This window comes from Drosophila willistoni (genome assembly GCF_018902025.1).
Source record: "Drosophila willistoni isolate 14030-0811.24 chromosome 2R unlocalized genomic scaffold, UCI_dwil_1.1 Seg167, whole genome shotgun sequence".
Taxonomy (NCBI): Eukaryota; Metazoa; Arthropoda; class Insecta; order Diptera; family Drosophilidae; genus Drosophila; species Drosophila willistoni.
Window position 1 is genome coordinate 654,772 of NW_025814050.1, and position 21,349 is coordinate 676,120.

Here is a 21,349-nt window from a genome sequence, read left to right on the forward strand (position 1 = left end):
TACTTTGAACAACTTCCAACTGCCTAATTAAAAATGTACACACTTTTGTGTAGGCATAGAATAGTTTGCTGGTCTTATTTGATTCAATGAAAACTAATCAATGACAAAAATCCCAACATCAACTACAATTTGCATATTACAGTACTGAAATTTTGGATGTGGGCGTCTGCATTGTAGCAGGCTTAGAAGACTATATATCGATAACAGTGACATTAATCAAAAAGTTGATAATTTTTAAGCATTTTTCATATATGTACATTATTATTCTATGTGCAATACACATAGAAAACAGAAAAACATGTTAAAATAAATAAGCTTTAACTATTTATAAGCTAAATAGGAAATCATAGAAAGATATTAAAGGAAGATACGATAATGTTACTTCAAAGAAGTCTCATAAAATACCAGGGCAATGCTCCAGAATGAATATAGATGCTAACAAGCCAATGTACTGTGTGTACTCTTTTTGTAATGCTGATCAAGAATATTAAGACTTTATATGCCCGGAGATGCTATTTTCCTTGCGCTAAGTAGCCTTCATCAGCAAATTGGTAAGCCACGCCTACCTGTCTGAATGAACACATATATTTCGAAGGATATGAGGGCTATAACCGTCAAACAACTTTTTTTTAAACAGTTGAAGCATTAAATTTGCATTCTTTTATTTGTTCAAAAAGTGCATACATTCAAAAAGTACATTCTCTATGAATTCTGAAGTTGTAAAAACGAAGCTCTTTGTATTTATTAGTCAAAGCTTTTCCCCCACGGTGAAGCAATTCTGAAAGGTAATTGCGTCGGGCATAATGGAAACGATTGTGGTTAACGAATCATTTTTTTTTACAGTCGTAAGAGAAACCAAATCTAACTCTCGTACTTTTCTCGCCCGAGAAAAGGCGATATACTTGTTATTCTCGCTCAGATTTATTGTTAAAACCAGGGGGAAGGGGCTAACTGATAGGGCTGATACACTTCCCTTATCTATAGCCGTCAAAGTGAAAAAAACGTTTTGTCTAAGAAGTCTGATGTTCGTGAATGAACGGCCTGAAGTCTAAGGCTGTAGCAATGGGACTCATGCCATTTCATCGTCTGTTTAGATGACAGCTGTATAATATAGTTATCCGATTTTGATTAAATTAGGCACTGTCATTAATAGGTATATTTAGCAGACAACTGTTAATTTTGATGACAATAATTTTTAATCTAACGATTTATTTGGAAAAATTACTAGTCATCACTTTGTTGTTTTTATAGGAACTATATGATACAGTGGTCCGATATACAACCCCTGCCGTATACAGAAGCCCACATGCAAAGTTTCAGCAAACTTTGTACCCTTATCGGTCTAGAAGGAATTCCAGACTAGACGGACGGACATGGAACTCGTCTCGTCGCAATGATCAAGAATATATATGTATATACTTTATATGGTTACAGATGTCTTCTCCTATGCGATGCACATTTCTAAACAAAATCAACATACCCTTTTAGCAAGAGTATAAAGATTTCAATAAAATAATCGACGACTATTGACGCACTTTTCGGACCTACATGACGTTTTAAAGTCTCTTATCACAGAACTTCAACGTTTTGCAATGGGGGGAAATCTAATGAGTCTCATTTTCCAATCCTGTTTAATACAGCTTAGAGCATTCCAGCCAGCAGTGCTTGATTTATAGAGAGTTTCGCAGGTTTCTCTACTGATATCAGAAAACAGAGGGTCGGGGCTAAATTCGACCGCGCCGAAGTTTGTATACCCTTGCAAGTTTATTTTGTTAATATTTTTATACTTATATCCGTCAAAGTTAAAAAGGTTTTATATAAGAAAGTCTAATGTTTACGAAAGAACGGCCTACAATCCTACCATAGGAAATAACGAAGTTATTCAAAAGTAACAAAGTTATTCATAAAAGTTACTGTATTTGACTGATCGGAAGCTATGGAAGCTATATGATATAGTCACCCAATCTTGATCAAATTGGTCACATCGTTTGTAAGTATAATAAACACATCAACATTAAATTTTCTGACAGAAATATAATAGTTCAGAAATTAGCGGAGTTATGGGGAAAAGTCACTGTTCGTGACTTTCCGACCGTACAGAGCTGAAACAGACGGACGGACGGACGGACATGGCTATTTGAACTCGTCTCGTCGTGCTGATCAAGAATATATATACTTTATATGGTCGAAAATGCTTCGTTCTATGCGTTGCACACTTTTGACCAAAATTAATACACCCTTTTTGCAAGGGTATAAAAAAACTAACTTCTTAAAAGTTAATGATTAGAAGTCTATGTATTAAAAACCAGAGGGCCGGGCTAACTTCGACCGCGTCAAAGTTTGTATACCCTTGCAACTTTTATGGTAACTCTTTCCTTACCTATAGCCATCAAAGTGGAAAAACATTCAAGCTAAAAAGGCTAATGTTTGCGAAAACAATCTTAGCATAGGAAATAACGAAGATATTGATCAAAGTCACTGTTTTCCACCGATCGTTCCTATGGGAGCTATATGATATAGTAACCCGATCTTTATCAAATTCGGCACAGTCATTAACAGATATATTAAACTAACAAATGTTTAATTTGAAAGCAATGGCGTCAAAAGTAACGAAGTTATTGACAAAAGTCACTCTTTTCGCAAGATCGTTCCTATGGGAGCAATATGATATAGTCAACCGATCTTGATCAAATTTGGCACAGTCGTTTATTAGTGTAATAAATTAATAAATATTTAATTTCATGACAATAGCTCAGAAATTAACGAAGTTATTGAGAAAAGTCACTGTTCGTGACTTTGCCGTTTGTATGGGAGCTATATGATATAGTGGTCCGATCCGGCTGAATCCGAGATATACAACCTGTGCAGTATATACAAGCCTACATGCAAAATTGTGTAGCTCCAACGGTCAAGGAGGAGTTCTCGTCGACCCATACGAACGGACGAACGGACATTACTATTTAAACTCGTCTCGTCGTGCTGATCAAGAATATATATACTTTATATGGTCGGAAATGCTTCCTTCAATGCGTTGCACACTTCTGACCGAAATTAATATACCCTTTTTGCAAGGGTATAAAAAAAAGTGGTATTGCTAATAGCAAAGTGATACACAAACAAATAAATAAATGATGTTGTTACATAGCAATTAAAATAAAAACTAACTTCTTAAAAGTTAATGATTAGAAATGAAAAAAAAAAACAACAAAAGGTTGTTCAATTTTAAAAATTTGTGTCGAATGAACACAACTCGCTTTTCAGAGGCCCTTGCTCTCTGAGTTCCAGTAGCAAAATTCTAATTCAGAGGACTGGTTTTGAAGCTCTGACGACCAGCACAGGACTAGCTATATGACTAGCCCATGCGGAAAGATTCCCGTTTAAATATTTTCTAATCCTATTTAATGGAGATGTTAAGAGGCGGACAGGTCGGGATTGGAATCTAGGCTGACCTGGGAAGCGTCCCTGTATACTATCACATCGACGTTATGACTTTTTTACTTTTCTGCCATACCACAGTGAATTTAAATGAAAGGGCTACCGATTTGGCTTCCAAAGGATGTCCAGAAAGTGCTTAAATAACATTTTTTTTGATGCATACGCTATAACCCAGCTATAGTTGGGTTAGTCAAATGCTTATTCTAAACAAATCTACTGTCGGACTGGCACGTTACTGCATCTTGACGGATCAATCCTTGGCTAGTTCACCCTGTCTAGTACTGCAGGAACTTTTTATAAAAATGGCTAATGATATGCATAAATTTCACATAAAAGTATCAAATAAACATATGACTAGCTTATTTAGTGTTCTAAATGGCATTTCATTCAATGCGTTTCGGTGGTCTCTTATTTATATAGGATTGTTTTACATTTTAAGTGAATATTTTTAATGCTCATTAAACACAAAGCTGTCAAAATGTGATGTGTATACACAGCTGTAATGAATGAAAATCAACTATAAAATAATTATGTGTACAAAAAGAATGGAAATTACTAAACCAGGACAACTTAATTTAACCATAAAGAAAATAGAAAAATAGAATAATCAGGATTAAAAATTAGGGAAGCAAACTGTCACATGATAAAGGTCAAATACAAAGACAATGCATTGTCCATTCAGTAGGGCATCTTGGCCGATTTCATTATGCTTCAACCCTCCTTAGAATTTTGTTTGCCGTTCTGGCTCTAAGCGCCGCCTACAAATTATTGCGTAGGTGACCAGCTGAACACCAACTACAGCAACAACAACATGGACAGTTTGCCGAAATCAAATGCCAACGAATGGGCAGGCAGCTAGCACAGCTTTAACTCAAGGCGACGTGTCCTGTTGACGTCACGGCAACAACAACTATAACCACATGGATTGGAACCACAAAGTGGCGTGGGCGCAAAAGCTTTCAGTCATTTCACCCAAGTTTCGAATCAGAAGCCGGTAGCGCGAAGCTTTTCCCATTGAAGAAGCAACAGGAGCATAGACAACCAGTTGAAGTTGAAAGTGCTGACGCCGGCAGAGCTGCCACCGTCGGCGCACGGATTCGGGTTTTACCGCTCGCTATAAAATAAGTCGTCGCCTTCGTATCCATTGCATTCGTTTGTCACGCTTCGAAAGCAAACTAACAGCCAACCAAATCCACCAAAAACCACCAAACCATTCGCATTGTAACGGTCGAATACCAAAAACGAATCGGAAAAACATTCAAAATCAGTTTTCAAACTTTTGCTTTGTCGGTGCGTCGCATACAGCCAGCATACATTTTGTTTGTCAATTAACTGAGCCAATAGCATACTTTTGTGCGCTGCCGTCTGATTGTGAGTCAATTTCAAGCGGGCTTAACTATTTTGATTTTAATTAAAAAAGTTTTTAAACACTTTTTGCGCAAGTTTTGACCAATTTCTGATTGTGCGGAAAGAATTTCAGATAAGTAAGAATTTCGCATCGGAAACAGCAAAAAACATTATACGACGCGTCGCATTGAAACTCAATTTAATTATTGAAAATCCAATTTCGTTTTTTCGCCCTATTAGAGTACAAAATTCAGGTAAGTCAATGGCAAGCTAGGAGACAACATGCGAAGATAATAAGTGTTCATCTCAAATGCAATAAGAATTGTATTTACCCTCGTTAAACTAATTCTATACTTACAAATCCAAAGCCCTTTGAAAGGCAAACAAAACGATTTAAAAGTATTTTTGTAAAAAAAAAATGAGGGAAAAAGTTTTGCAAAAGTAATTTCTAGTGTCAGCACAAGAAGCTCCATATCAAAACGACATCAATAGACTTTTGGGACGCATTTTCCCATAAAATATCAATAATTGTCAATCAATTTTGTTCCTGTGTCTACAAGCCCAATCCCATGTACCAAGCCCTCCACTCGGCGGCTGAAGGACCCGTGCGACACGTAAAAATTTAAGAACATGTACATGCTGGTAATAGCTTATCGTCTAGGATCCATTTTAACCAGTCTATGTACTTTTGTCGCCATAAAGCAAATTAGCAGAGTCAAATTCATATTCATTAGCAAAAAGGAGTCGCGGAAAATATTGTATGACAAAGCGCGCAAAAGGAGAACAAAGGTGTAAAATATAAGTCACCTTAAAAATATATAGAAGGAAGCTCTTTTGTAATTGATGTTATGCAAATAATTTTATTTTTGGCTAAACCTCATTCTTTTTACCTAGTTAAAATGGCATATATAGGCCGTACATTACCTAACCTATCCAATTCTGGCACATTTAATTTTCCTGTGCGAATCTCATTTGTTTGGATAAAATTGCGAAACATTATCATTACCCCAACTTACAAGCGACATACAAACAAACAAGCAAACAGGCACAAGATGTTCAAATAAAGATTTGTGTCACTTGATAAAACAAATTATCGAATTTGTCGGCATGACCCGCTGGCATGTGGTTTCCTACAGCCACGCTAAGGGTATTTTCGTTTTAGGCAAGAGATCAGTCCTACACATTTATAAAAGTGAGCCTAGGTGTAACAAGGAGGAATGCCATAAATCTAATATTGGCTGTAATTTCAGAGATTTAAAACGTTTTTTCAAGTGTTAGGGTTAGAGTCTTTAGTTTTCGTTTTCATGCAAACATTGTTCACATTGATTTAAAGAGAAAAGAGGAAAGAGATTGATTGACTATGGTACAACCAAATATACCCGACATTTTCTGCGGTATTCATTAATGTTAGCTTATAAAAAGCGGAAGCAAACACTCCAAATCAGATAAAATGACAGAGCAGAGACAGAGTCAAGCCAAGTAATTTGAAGAGCATTTTGTTCTTCTTTTGCTTAAAACTTAGATAATAATCAATGGAATAAAGCGCGTCACAATGGCATAACGAAACATTGGGCAAAAGGGGAAAGGACTTTCATTTTGGATAGAACAAGAATGGAGTTTTCGAATGCAATCAGTGCTCATCAGATTATGATCCAGAATAAAAAAGTTTTTCCATTTCTCAGTAATTTTTTTACATTTTAAAGTAAAATTCGAAATGCTTAGAGGTGGAAAATAGAGATAGGAAAATATTGCCAGCGGCTGCGCTTCAAATTGTTCATACGCTGGGTCTCAATATACTAAAGGCTCTGTTCCTTTTTAAGCATTGCTCGTTGATCGTTGATCTTTGATACCATGCACCCATAGGGTGAAAAGATATATTAAAGTCGCCAAAATGTATGTAACAGGCAGTAGGAAGCTTTCCAACCCCATAAGTATGATCAACACCAACAGCCGAGTCGATCTAGCCTTGTCCGTTTGTCCGTCCGAAAGATCACCTAGATCTCAGAGACTATTACACATATTTTGCTTGTAACCCATCCATAACTGTGAATTTCCATCTTTTTGAGAACTTGTCTACCTATTTCTAATTTTAAATTTTAATTTGGTCTAAATTATTTTAGGTAAGACGGGTTGTTTATTTATTTATTTTTTTTTTGATTAGTTATGTGATAGGACTTAGTTAATACGTCAATCAGCTTTACAGCACAGACCAGTCGTATAGTTCTTAGAAAAATAAGAAGAAATATTTATCTCATGTGTTGTAGTTAATGGACTCGTCAAAGGAATATTCCAAACAATGATTTCTTCTTAATGTAAGTTTGAATCTAATCATTGACCTAATATTTCTGTTTATTCCCTTTAGTCCCTGCTAACCAGATGAATTTCAATTGAGTTGTAGTTTATTTGTTTTTCATTCACTGAAGGCTATTTTAGGGTTGAGTTGTCTTTCGTGGAATATGACATTTTTTAAGGGTTTTATTTGAAAGGCTAACTTTGCCATTTAAAATGCAGCACTACTGTTGAGTGTTTTTCTGTGTTTGTGTAGCAAAAGTGCAAGTATTACGGATGTATTTCATTTGCAGTTTGCACTTTACACACCGTTTAATTATTTAATTCCTTAAAATAGTACACTTTTTGATATTTTTAGCCAAGTTGGGGGAAGTTTTGGTCAAGTGACGTCAATAACTGTAAAACAAATAACCTCATTCCTAATCTTACAATTAGATCAGTTCCTAGAGCATTTGTTTGTCACACATTTCCGTCGTTTTGGTATACACACATCCGCCTCTAAAAATTTACATAATTAATTGATGATACGTGCCAGCCAAAAAAAACAAAAGCAAGGTAAATTGCATTCGTTATTATAAATTTGAAATTTTAATTGGTCTTGACACATTATGGCCACTGTTTGTCGGCCACAATTTGCAGAATGAAATAAATCATTTAAACAATACATTTAATTCACCATATTGTAAGGAGATGGGTCTAGTTTATTCACAACTATGTCAACATTTTTTTAAAGAAAGATTAACTGCCTATTTATTCCATCGTGTCTCCTATTAGGTTCACAATCGGGGTCCTTTCATGAATGATTCGATTGTAATATTGTGAAACGCTAAACTCATAAATTCGACAAGCCATATGCATATATTATTGATTAGACTGTGACAAATAAATAAATAAAAAGTATATATATACATTGTATATACATTCGATATTAAACTGATTCACAAATGCCAGCCAGACATACTATAAGTAAAAACATACTATAGAACGAAGGCGACAAGAAGAAGCCGACGGCAAATGTTTTTCCTTGGCTTCCGGCGAATGTCAATGCCACATATTTGGGCCACACACTAGGACAACGAAAATAATCAAATGGAATCAGACTTGGCGGGGCAGTCGTCGGGGGAGGAACAACAACAAGTTAATACAATAAACAGGGCCACAAGCAAACAGAGTGGGACATTTGAACTGCTCACTTATCTGCCAAGCAATAGGAGCAGGCGGGTAAAGCGTCACCTGACCCACACGGCCAGAGCTTAATTAGCCTTTTCCACCAAATTAAACTGACATGAGAAACATAATGAAATGTATTCTTAAGGTGGAAATAGTTTTTTTGTCCCCGTGTGGGCTGGCGTTTTAATTAAGGTAAACGTTTTCTGGCAAAACAATTGTATTTTGCATCTCACAATTAGCCCAACGGCGATTCGCAAAAGTTTCTTATAATTCCTCAAATAATCCCAAAATGATAAAATATGCAAAGATGACAGCCAGAGCCAGGCAAACAATCAACAGGTGCTGACAGGTTTGCCTTTGAATTTGAGATGGAACGGGGAAATGGGTGGAGATGTCGGGTAGGGCAGAACAAGGCCCATACTCCATAGTTGTCGTCGTCGTTGCCGCCGTTGTCGTAGTCCCTGTCGCCTTTGCCATAAATTCTAAGCTGTTTATTAAATTTTCCAACTGGCTCCTGACTGTCTCCGTTTGTCATCCAGATAAGGTATCGGTTAAGGAATTCCAGCTGGCATTCAAATGGCAACTCACGTGTGCTTCGAGCTTTCAATTAATGTGATTTATTAAATGGGATAACATTGAGAGTGGTAGAAAGGATCGGGTATTTTCATGAAAAGGATTACTTTGTGGCGATTATTCAATTATCGCCGAACGAGTAGAATCCGCCCGAATGGCAAACAACGACAACTTCATGATGACTGATACATAAATCAGTTTTTATACCATACACCCATAGACTGAAATGGTATATTAAAATGGCAAAAAGGTATGTATCAGGCAGAAGGAAGCATCTCCGACCCCACAAAGTATATATATTCTTGATCAGGATGAACAACCGAGTCGATCTAGCCATGTCCGTCTGTCCGTCCGTCCGTCCGTATGAACACCTAGATCTCGGAGACTATAAGAGCTAAAGCCACCAAATATGCAGTCTCGTGTAGTATGTACGCTTATCGAGTTTGTTCCAACTTTTTGCCACGCCCCCTTCCGCCCCCGGAATTTACATAAAACTGTTTTTCTTAAAAACTATGAAAGCTACCGACATTAAATTGGTATGTAAGCTAGCTTAATAGACGCGCAGATATTGACTATTTAAAAATTTTTCCACGCCCATTTCCGCCCCCGAAAATTAAACAAAACAGATTTTCTCGAAAACTAACAAAGCTAAAGTCACCAAATTTAGTATGTATATTGGCTTAGTATGCGCGCAGAATACATGTATTTTAATATGTTGCCACGCCCACTTCCGCCTCCATAATTTAGAAAAAACCGATTGGCTCTTGCAATTTTTTGACCATCGCGATCAAATTTGGCAGACTAATAAATCTTACCTATTTCTATCAAACCACCAAATTTGATTGAAATCAGACTAGAAACATACAAAATATACGTATGAACGTCTTTTGCTACGCGATCCATAAGGGCAGAATTGGTCGTTGGCTAGTGGCGGCGCTAGAGTGCTCGTGTGTTTGTAGAGTGAGCGCGATAGCAAATTGTATGAGGCATGTTAAAACAATTTAATAGACATACATTTGGTTTTCGAAATTTTAAATATTTGTTTCACCTGGTGTATGGTATACCCAAGTCGGCGAGACGACTTACTTACTTCATTAATTTAAAAAATGAAAGGATTGATTCTTAAAATAAATTGGGTTGTCCAAGTCTTCCCCTCGGAAAACCAAACGTTTTATTACCAATTTTTTTTTTGCCCTCTTAAAGGTGATGCCATAGTTGCCCCTTTTAATTTTTTATTCCAAACAGCCTTTGGATAGATGACCAACCCGAATATTCCACGACTTTGTAAAAAAAAAGTTTGTATACCCTTGCAAGTTTTTTGGTAACTCTTTCCTTACCTATAGCCATCAAAATGGAAAAACGTTTTTTCTAAAAAGGCTTAAGTTTGCGAAAGAACGGCGTACAATCTTAGCATAGGAAAGATATTAATCAAAGTCACTGTTTTCCACCGATCGTTTCTATGGGAGCTATATGATATAGTCACCCGATCTTGATCAAATTTGTCATAGACGTTTATATGTATAATAAACTCATCAATATCAATTTCACGACAACAGCTCAGAAAATAACGAAGTTATTGAGAAAAGTCACTGTTCGTGACTTTGCCGTTTGTATGGGAGCTATATGATATAGTGGTGCGATCCGGCTGAGTCCGAAATATACAACCCCTGCAGTATGTACAAGCCTACATGCAAAATTTCAACTCTGTAGCTCTAACGGTCTAGGAGGAGTTTGCGTTGATCCAGACGGACAGACGGAAGGACGGACGTGGCTATATGAACTATATGAACTCGTCTCGTCATGCTGATCAAGAATATATATACTTTATATGGTCGGAGATGCTTCCTTCTATGCGTTGCACACTTCTGACCAAAATTAATATACCCTTTTTGCAAGGGTATAAAAACACCTTTGGCTTTGAATCTGAGATTTTTCTGCCATTTTGCATTTTCTAACACTGAAATTTCGAAAAGCTTACAATTAGATAAACAACACGGTTGAAAGAAAAATAACATTTAAAATACAAAATATTTAGTTTTGCTGAGATTGGCAAGTTTTTGATTTTAAATGTGCTCAAACAAAAGTTATTTAATTTAAATTTAATTTTATAACAACACGAAATACTCATTGATTATCCTTTTTGTTGGAAATCTACTATGAAGTAGTGCTTGCCAATTGTTAGCACACAAAAAGTATTGAAACTTTATATGTACATATTTTATTCAGAATACGCTCTTTGTGCAACACCAAAATATTTTGACATAAATTAAGTGAAAGTGGAGCTAAAAAAGGACCAGTGCATAAATCTGCCAGACACTTTCAGTCCTTTACTCTCAACTTTTTTATTCTCCGATTTCTGAAGACTGTCGGCGACTAATGCACTTCATCAACAGCCAACAATAACAGACTGTGGAGAGCTCAAGGAGCTCAAGAAGGACTCAACTATTTATTAAGTGCACAATACGAGGCAAATTGGCTTAGAACGAAATTGGTCAGGACCACGCCTAACTGCCCAAACCACACACAATTGCTGGAAATTAACCGCAAACTGCCATGTAATTTTATTCCTCTTTTTCTTGGAATTTGCTTCTTTCGTTTCTGCAGTTTCACAAACAAATGCGGTCAATATGGAGTCGAGATACAAAGTGCTAGAGATACACACAGCAGAGTACAAGCTAAAAATAATCGAAGAACCTTTTTATTATCATCACGAGAAAGTTGAATTTAAGTGGATTTTCCCCATGATTCGACCTCCAAAATATGGACGTTGGACTTTAGGCAAAAGTTGCTAATATCAAAATATGCATGATATTGGCACAATATGCTCCTCTAACTTACGAGTGTAATAGCTTAATTAGCAGGCCATTTTAATTGTTGGTACGTGCACAGCAATCATCATATACACTATAATTGTCTAGGTTGTCTTGATGTGGGCAGACTTTTGGGCGGGTCGTTAAATCATTTTGATGAGCTGACAGCGACCTGCCATGTCCTTTTGGTAAGTTCAAATCGCCATCGTGCACCCAGTTTAACTCTACAATGGCAAATGTCCTTTGCAAAATGACAGGGGATAATGTGACGTATGTGTAATGTGAAAGCAGCAAAAACCGTATATAATGTATACGCATTGTGGGACAGTGTCAATGACTATTTGCGATTTTACGGTCTCGGTGAAATGCTGATTTATGGCTGTTTTCGTTGGCAATAGTTTTTCATGTATTTTGTTTTATTTGTAGTGATTTGTAGGATAAGATGATGATATATTTCAAACATTCATGGTGTGGTTCTTTTAGACTATTATAATAGGTTGAAATAGGCACCATTTCTGTGTGCACAGCTCATACCCCCAGAAATGTTTATACATAAATTCTACCCTCTTCAGATTCGGTTATATGATATAAACCAACGTCCGATTTTATATTTCCAAATTCATAATCTCACGACTACTTTGTTAAAGTTTACAGTCCTGGTAAATGCCTTTTATGGCAAATATTAGCCATTTTTTCAAAAGCTTTTAAAAATTGCTCGAAAACAGATCCCCTAACTCAAAAGATTAATATGTAATAAGTTAAGTTAATGTTGCCAATTTGAACATTTTTAACAGCGATATTTACACTTTATTCTTTAGACATAAATGATTACAAGTTGACCAATTGACCTAACCGACATCTGACTTTAGTTGTGCCCTGGTCATTGAGAAATGCTTACAAAGAAACGATCCCAAAGGCTGCCTTCCGTTTTTTCTGTTCCTTTCTTTTAAATTCGCTCTAATGAGCCAGCTAAGCACATAATTATTTAATGCCTTCACAAAACTTGCCAACTAACAATAAGAAAAGTCTTGTGCCGCTCTTTAAAGTGAGTGAAAAGCCTAGAGCTGCGGAAATTTATGAGCTGCGTACAACATTTGAATGCTTGAAGCGTTCTTGGCTTAATTACTTGGCAAAAATGTGGCCCAAGGGCAAGCGTTAAGAGCGACTACTGCGTATGAGTGAGACATGTCTAAAGGATTGCCGCCGAGCGACAAAATACTAAATGTAATTGGCAGCAGGTACTTGAATGTCAACGTACCAGGAACTTTGGCAAAGTGTCAACAACATGGTAGAAAAAAGTGAAATTTCATTAGCTAATTAATTACCCGTCCGGTGCGAGTTGTAAAGTTATGAATGCCGCCCAAAATGTATAAATAAATTGTGAACTATAATAAGCGAAAACCCCCTTAATGATAGCAATAATAATTCAAATGGTTGTTACCCAATTGGGCGGCCCAAAGAGGTGCATTAAAATTAGTAGACTTGTGCAAAAGAAAAGGATTGAAAATTAACTTAACAGTTTTTATTAGCATTCATTTCTACTTCCCCATTTCCATTTCATTCATTTCAATTACTGAAATTGAAATCGCCAATCGCAACATTTGACCTTCGCGTGACAACTAAAAGCGGATATTAATTAAAGCTTGAAATTCTGTCAAAAACTAAATTGATGAATTGATTTTATTTGCCAAGCTGCCTCAATCACAATTTCAATTTAATTCCACCCCAAAGCAATATTAATTCTTGATTAGCTAAGCCAGATTTCTTCACTTAATTTCAAGAAAAGGGTCGAAAAAGCGTACCTAGAACTCGTTCTTCATATTTCAGAGCGCAGAATACTTAGAATGCGTATCTGTTTAAGGTTTTAAGCGGCCGCAAAATTCAATTACACACAAATCGAGACAAACGATTGACCACTGTGAAGCCCTGGTGCAAACAATTTATCACACAGAGTCCGAGGACTCTCAGCAAAACTTAATTATGGAGCGGTACTCAACTAGGAAATGAAAACTGGGAGCAGAATCTAAAGCCAGACCCGAAGCAGAAGCCACAGCCAAAACGAGCTTTAGTGTCCACTCAAAACGCCCACAGTTATGCAATGGATTGCAACAAAAATCAAAAGTCTCAGCACCTTTCACATGACTGAATCTGTGGTCCTCGAGTATGATGTTAGCTGGTCCATATACTGGCTACTTTAAGCCAGTCAGGCGAACGTACTCGTAAATCAATCAGGCGCATTGGTATTTTTTAATATCAGAGCTGAGAGAGCTGCAGTCTGCAATGGTTTTTGGGGTCACGAGAAAAACAGTTGCCATATGCCAAACCTCAAGAGGAGAACCGGGGTATTGGGTCAGGTGCAAATGCAGCCTGCAGCATGCAGCACATTTCACATGAATCCCCGAACATAATTGATGGTACACCATGGTAGACACCCAGTCATCCAGTCACCCATGCACGTCATCATTCATCCTCGAGCAAGCCTGTGATTGAAAAAGAATACTGAATCAAATCAAAATAAAAAGAATGACAAATAAAAAAATAAACACCAATCAAAATGTCGGCATTGTAGTCGATTTGTTATTCAAACTGATTTAATCAAAATGTACACACATGCATTCATACATAGGCTATAATCTCGAATGCTCTTTTTTTTCCTGCTTTTATGTGATATCAAATTCAAAACGTGTGAATTCCATTACTGCATGTAATTGTCTGCCAGTAAGCAAAACAAATACTGCAGGACTCTGTGGAAAAACAAGTTGACCAATGTCACAGCCTTGTCAATTAGCAGTAACAGAAGGATTTTCAAGGATATTGAAGGATTGACAACACAACTAGACTTTAAATACGTATATTGTTTTTTCAACAGCGCGTACAACATCGCGATTTGCCACGGAAATTGCATCTCTTTCAAAGACTTTTAGTAATTTTTTTGATTTGCTTTTGTTCTTAAAGCAGATAAACATCTCCTAGTGCTTCAATGGGTTAATGCTCTTCGAAACTACCATCACGTGCATCCGATCAACTCCTCAGCCAGCACCCATTTGAGTGGGTAAACAATTCTGAATCACGCCAAACCAATTAATTGATAAGCTCAAGACTGACGATAAAAGCAAAGAGCATGGCCTAATAAATTTCCCAACAATCGATTACACACACATTATCTGGCTAGATCCATATCTAATCCAAAATGAGTTATCTTATGTAGCTAGGGGTAGGGCCAACTCAAGCAATGGCCCGATAAAGCAACTCGATAATTGCCTCGTTGGGCTACATGTTATTTATTTTTAGCCACACACAAATCATATAGGAGGTCGGTACTTGTATAGTCGTACAATATTAATATAGGTATGTACATAATACTACAAAATGTGAAATAGCTAGTATTTCTCTTATCAGTTATCACAACAATGACGTACATTTTGATATAAGGAGCAGTGGCATGAGCGGCAGCAGCTACTCATCGTTCAGAAAACCAACAAACCAATTAATGCATAATTAATTCAAAACAAAACTTTGCTTACTAGCTTAGTCAAAACTAATTAAACAACTATTTCACTCCATTTATATGTATGTAAACGCAAAGTACATGCAGCTATCTATATTAAGTATGTTCCCTACTAACCGTGGAGCCATCTTGAGGGTGAGGGGCGCAAATAAAGTCCTATATTATTACAATCATTTTTTCCTCGAACGGGGTAAATTGTAATTCTGCCTTTGCCCCAAGGGCGTATTCGGTCCTAATTAACGGACAGCAAATATTTGCCCAGAATTTTCGTTTTCGGCATCCCTTTGATTGACGATGAAGACGATGGCTGAGATACCGAGACCAGCGCTAAAAGCAATTGAATATGTCAATGATTCACAACGAAAGCATTGATTTCAAGCTGTTTAAATTGTAGAATTGTTAAAAATTTATATTATTTAAACGCAAAGACGAATTAATACCATTACCAAATATAGAAAGTCATTTGTATGGCCAACAGAGGAGAGAGCATCTATTCGAATATACTTTCTGAGTTCTAGGCCAGAGCTAAATGTGCCAAGCACTACGATTTGTTGTGAATATTTTTGAGTCTTACACCGAACAACAAAGGACTTACGTAAGCCTCCTAATGTGTCGGCATGCAAATGAAGTTGAAGCCGCCGGCTTGAGCATATTTACATTTACATGTGTATCTTGTTGAAACATGTTTACAGTATACAAATGAAATTTACCCGAGGCTTCTGCTTTCTTCACGAGAAGTCCATCAACAAGTGAGCACATAGGCACTCATATGCAAGTACCTAAAGAACGGAGCGATGAACACAAGAAACATTCAAATTGACAGGGCATAAAAACAGCGGACGGAACGGAATGGCATTATAAGTAAATGCTTTTGGCCATTTTTATAAGCCATTTACTGCCTCGTTGTCTTTGTTATATTGTTTGCTTTCAATCAGCCACATCTACACACACACATATGTAAATATGTATGTGTGCGATAAACAAAGATAGGGGCCCCTCTGTAGCAGCTTATTGGCATCCATATACTTACATATATAGACTATAAACATCTCATTCCCACCGATTGTAATTATTCTATCGAAATTAATGCAATTCGAGTTAAGATCCCCAAAAGAAACAATTAATATGCTCTGTTGTAATTATATAGATGTGGTGGGTGTGAGCTTTGTTGCTTTTTTAATTTTTTCCTTCGGGTTGGGGCTGCGGCTTCTTCTCTTTAAGCCTCGTTAAGTGCGCCTCAAATGCTGCATAATTTTTTGGGGGGCGTTATTTGATTTATGTAACAATTCTTGTGCCTGAATGAGTCTCCTCCATCTGAAAGAGGCTTGGAAGGATGGTCGGTAAGAACATCAGGCGATGGGCGGAGGAGGAGGCATCGTCTGCCACGCTTGATTTATGTTCAAAATAAATTGAAATAAAAAGAAAAAACTGTGTCAAAATGTAAAAATGCAAAATGCTTGACTACTTGCTGGCCGACGAATTGAAATTATAAAGGAAAACATGAGCATTATATGTAATTAAGCAGCTGAAAAGCATTTGGGCGCATTTTCATGGTATTATGAATCGGAATTCAAAATTATAATTGAAAATTGTGATGGCAAGTTGAAAGAAATGCGAACAAAGGCTACAGAAAACTAAGGAACCGCTGTAATTCAATTGCAATTTTTTACGAGCCCCAACGAATTCATTTTAATTTATTAAAATCGGTAAGAAGACACTATAGAACATCCGGAGTTTGCTGAATCTTGCTCAATGTTATTTAAAACTAAACCTAACACCTATCACTACACAGCACTTCAAGCTTAAACTTAAGCCTTTTAAGAAGAATATAATGTTAAAATATGACGCTTACAATTTTATATACCTATGTTCATTTGATTTTTAGCCTAGATTATGTTGAATGTTAATACACATATTACATTTCTTAAGCAATTATCTGAAACGTAGACAAATTCATAGTAAAATTAAACGGACAGACATGGTCTGTCGAATAGATAGTTCTTTTCCAGTACTTTAATCTCGAAAGTAATTAAAACATTTCAATGCCAAACTCTGGTCAATACCAGCCATTGAAAGGGCCTTATAAACGCCATTTACAACTTTACAGCCACTTCAGAGACGACCAAATGACACAAAAAAAAAAAAATACTCCCAGTCCACACACCATCTAACACTCACCCACAGACACACTCACACCCACAGCCACAGCCATAAACAAGTGTATGACTATTTAAAAATGGCATTGCGTGTCGCACATAAAACGGCATAAAGTGGCCATCAAAAAATTGACAGAACATCTAGAGAGACCGGGAAAATTGGAGGAGGGGGGAAAGAAAATGTCGAAAAATGCGGGAAGCTGTTTGGAGAGGGAAATATGCATAGAGGGCGGAGAGGTACAGGAGGGGTGCAGGATAGAGCAGAGGGCAGCCCTCAAGTGCTGAGCTATTAAAATTTGAAATTGAGAAAAACATATTTCGCACATTTTCTACATCGTGTAAGCGCATTATCCCTATATGTAGGTATGGATATTATGTATCCCAATTCTATGTGTGTATGTACGTACTTGTAACAATATTTTCACAGTATATTAAATGCCATTTTGAATTTATGTTGAATTCTTTTTTAACTGCAATTTATTTGAAAATTAACACCGTGTCATAAAAACCGCACGCAAACAATTGCCCTTTGCCCAAAGGGAGAAGCGTTATACAACAATTCATTGAAAATATCAATTATCAAAAGCCATATTAATTACCATATTTATAATTTAATGACATTTCAGCAGAGGAGCTTCAGTTAATGAATCGCGACACTATAATCGCCTCTTTAAGGTTTGATTCGTGGCACTTGTTAACTGTTTTATTCACATTGCTTTAAACTATCTTTAATTATACGTACATACATAAATGTGCAATGTGCAAATCGCGATTTACCCCTCAAGTCTGTGGTCATCTAACAATAAGTGAAATTCCTTGTAGTTCATTAAGCCCAATCGCCAGATTGGCCAAAAGCCGCAAACATGCTTCCAACTCATAGTTAGACAATATTTACTACTATTACATATTAGAGGCAACAATTTGCATAGAATATATTGCACATAGAAGGGGAAGACTCTAGAATCTAGACGACGGTTCACCAAAAGTTTCTACGAAGTGCAAACAAATCTAAGATTTATTCTTCAGCAATTAATCTAAATAAGTTTAAGGAGCATCTGAGTAGAATTTAATATGATTTTAGGACTTCAAGTGAATTCGTAAGTTTATTTGAAGTTTACTCTCTTTGCAGTAGTCAAAAGCGAGCTTCAATAATTGTTAAAGCCAGTTTGTATGTGAAAATTTGTAGTTCCCTCTCTCTTGCAAGTAAGTTCGCAAAGTTGATTACCATTTGCTGTAACTAAAAAATGCCAACAGCCAGCTGTTGAATTTAAAGTTGCATACTTTAAGGCTGCAAGCATGTCAATGCATAAGTAAGAGCTCGCGTTAAACCCTCGAGCCATTAGTTTGGCATGCTTTCTGCTCTTTTTGATGCTCTAACGAATATATGTACAAAAAACCAAACAAAAAGCCATCTTATGGCTAAAAAACGTTGCGTGACTACGGGCGCTGGCGTTTTGGCGCCTTTTTATCTGCTGCACTTTCTGCTATTGACTAACGGTTGCCTAGGAAAACTTTACACTATTATGGACAGTTTCCAAAGAAGTGGGCCGCATGCAGAGCATAGATGCGAAATCTATAACCCTTTAACTTTAATCTTCCGCCTTGTTCTTTTTACCTGAAGGAGCTAATTGGCAAGAGGAAAGCAGCCATAAAGCAGCCAATTGTATCAGCCTCTTTTGACTAGAGTCTATTTATGGAAATTATGAAATTCAAACAATTTTGCATTAAACATTCTTTCGCCACGATTTCCCTCGAATATGCACTTTTCCGCTTTGTACTCACACTTTTTGTGCAATTTTCCGTACTATGTATTAATCCTTTTCCTGTATTTTGCTGGCCCTTTCTCGGTGGCCCTTTAGGTTCGTTTAGAACTTGTTAAATAAGCTCGTTATGGAGTCAATCCTCTAAGGCCCCGGGCATTGTTTTGTGTTCGATAATTGGCATGTGGACGTTTAATGAAATTTCAAATAGAAGCTAATTAAAATTACATCAACTCTGTTGATCGATTGCCTTAAATTACTTGTACATGGATTTTGTAGCAGAAGTTCGTCGTCCAAATTGATTATCATTGTGAATGAGTGATTATTCCAAACTGCGGCTTATAAAACATAGTCAGAAGTCATTTTAATACTATGACAACAACTAGAATTGTCCCCGGGCTTCTTGGGTATGAGAATCCTAATCATCTCCTCATTTTGTTGTGACAAAAGCTGAATTTGTTTTTTTGGGTCGACAAAGAAGACGGTTTCCGCGTGCTCATTGTTCACTCACTCATAACAATCTGTCTGTTCTATTGTGTTGTTCATTTTGCATGCGACTGAGTATGTTCCATTTCGCTAAACGAGTGGGTGGGGTAAAGTCGGCATATTAGCACTTGAAGAAGAACAGACACGCTGAAACAGAAAGTGATTAAGGCGAAGTAGAAAAGCGAAAGGCGCTCAAACACTTGGGAGAAAGCCAAAGAGCACACCAACTTTCTATAATCTAATTTTAAGTTTTAGTGACTATATAAGTGGCTTAATCTGATTCATTTCCAGCGATCTATTAAAAAAGTTAAATATGTCCTCACAGAAGCCAAACAAATTTTACAAGCCGCACAGAAAATCCAACTATTTTGAAGTAAAAGCAAAAAAATCCCTTGTCGCATTTGGTAAAATTTTAGACACACAGAAATCTTAATTGTTGTCGGATTTGTTCGAGTTTGAAAAGGACGATCCGAGCATCAGGATAAAGTTTGCTTACAAAGTTTTCATTCCAAAACACAAACAATATCAGAACAGTTTGAATAGAAACAGACAGACAAACAAACTACCCAGTTCTATCTCTCATTTTCCGAGCTCTTTAAAATTTTAATCAAAGATTGCGTTTAAGTCGGCTCTATTTTTAACGGTGACTGTATAGCTATTTCGGGAACTACCAAGCTCTTTCATCGGTTGACTGCAGACAAAAGACTCCAGAGTTCCACTGCCCAATTTCATTATACCCTTTGAAAGGATATAAAATATTCTTTTTATAAATGGATCGTACTCTCAGTATAAAAGCCTTTGGAAAGGAACTTGGTACCAGGGGAAATTAAGAGAAATACATTAAGTTTAAAGTTGTTTTCGACTGAAATGCATTATCATTTAGCGCCAAAGAAACGATCGGCCTAAAGTTCTTAGTGAGCAGATTGAAGAAACCAAGAGAACGATTATGACCCGTAAAAAACCTTTCAGTATACAGATTGTAGAATTACAAAGTACTTAAATAGTACAAGTACTTGAAGTAGGTATGTTTATTATAAAATATTATAAACCTTGCGTCAGTGAAAACTCGGTCGATTATTAATATTTCACCTTCCCACATAAACTGGAAAACTCTCACAAATATGTGTGTTATGTCTAGTCCAAATAGCTATTTAGCCTATTTAAACATCTTTTTGGGCCCCAAACCGGGACCTGGGCTACAATGTCAAGTCAGGACAATTGCCATTGTTGATGCCAAGCATGCCAAAGGGTGGAGGTAGAAGGAAAAGATGAATGGCAGCGGCAGAGGCAACGCAGGGACACATTTTATTATTATGATGCGGATGAGTGGAAGAGTGAAAGGCATGTCAACAGACATGCAACAGCAAGAGCCTCGCCACTCACACCTTCGTGTGTGTACGGCTTAGTTCATAACAGTAATTCATTCTCATCACCAACAGCTGCTCCCCCAGCAGTAGCGGCAGCAGCAGGAAATGTGTCAGCTGCTTTTTAACTAACTGCACGTGTAATTTTAGATGCACATCGACCATGTCCTGTCATCAGTTATTGCAGAAAGGCGAAAAAAGCACTTTATGCTACCTTTCCCCCAACGCCTGGCACTTGATGACCTTGAGAGCAGAGTTTAACCCACAAGAGCCAGTAGGTAAACTCAATCATAGGCGACACTAATTTATAAGCTTACCTGTTGCACACACGCAGACACCCTCGCACACATTTGAGGTAAGCCTCGAAGATCGAATGAAATTTCCAATCAAAGAGAATTCCCATTTTTCGGATGCCGTAGCCCTTGCCTTCGCCATTGCCGTTGCCTGTGGC

The 21,349-nt window shown here is 37.0% G+C and overlaps 1 protein-coding gene across 1 annotated transcript in view; it reads left to right on the plus strand.

The window, feature by feature from the left end:
* Positions 1-4,598: 4,598 nt before the first annotated feature.
* The window catches only part of LOC6646745 (short neuropeptide F), a 31,595-nt gene continuing 14,844 nt past the window's right edge, over positions 4,599-21,349 (plus strand). The window contains exon 1 of the mRNA XM_002069354.4: positions 4,599-5,036. The gene's annotated coding sequence lies outside the window, so the exon portion shown is untranslated. The remainder of the gene's footprint in view (positions 5,037-21,349) is intronic.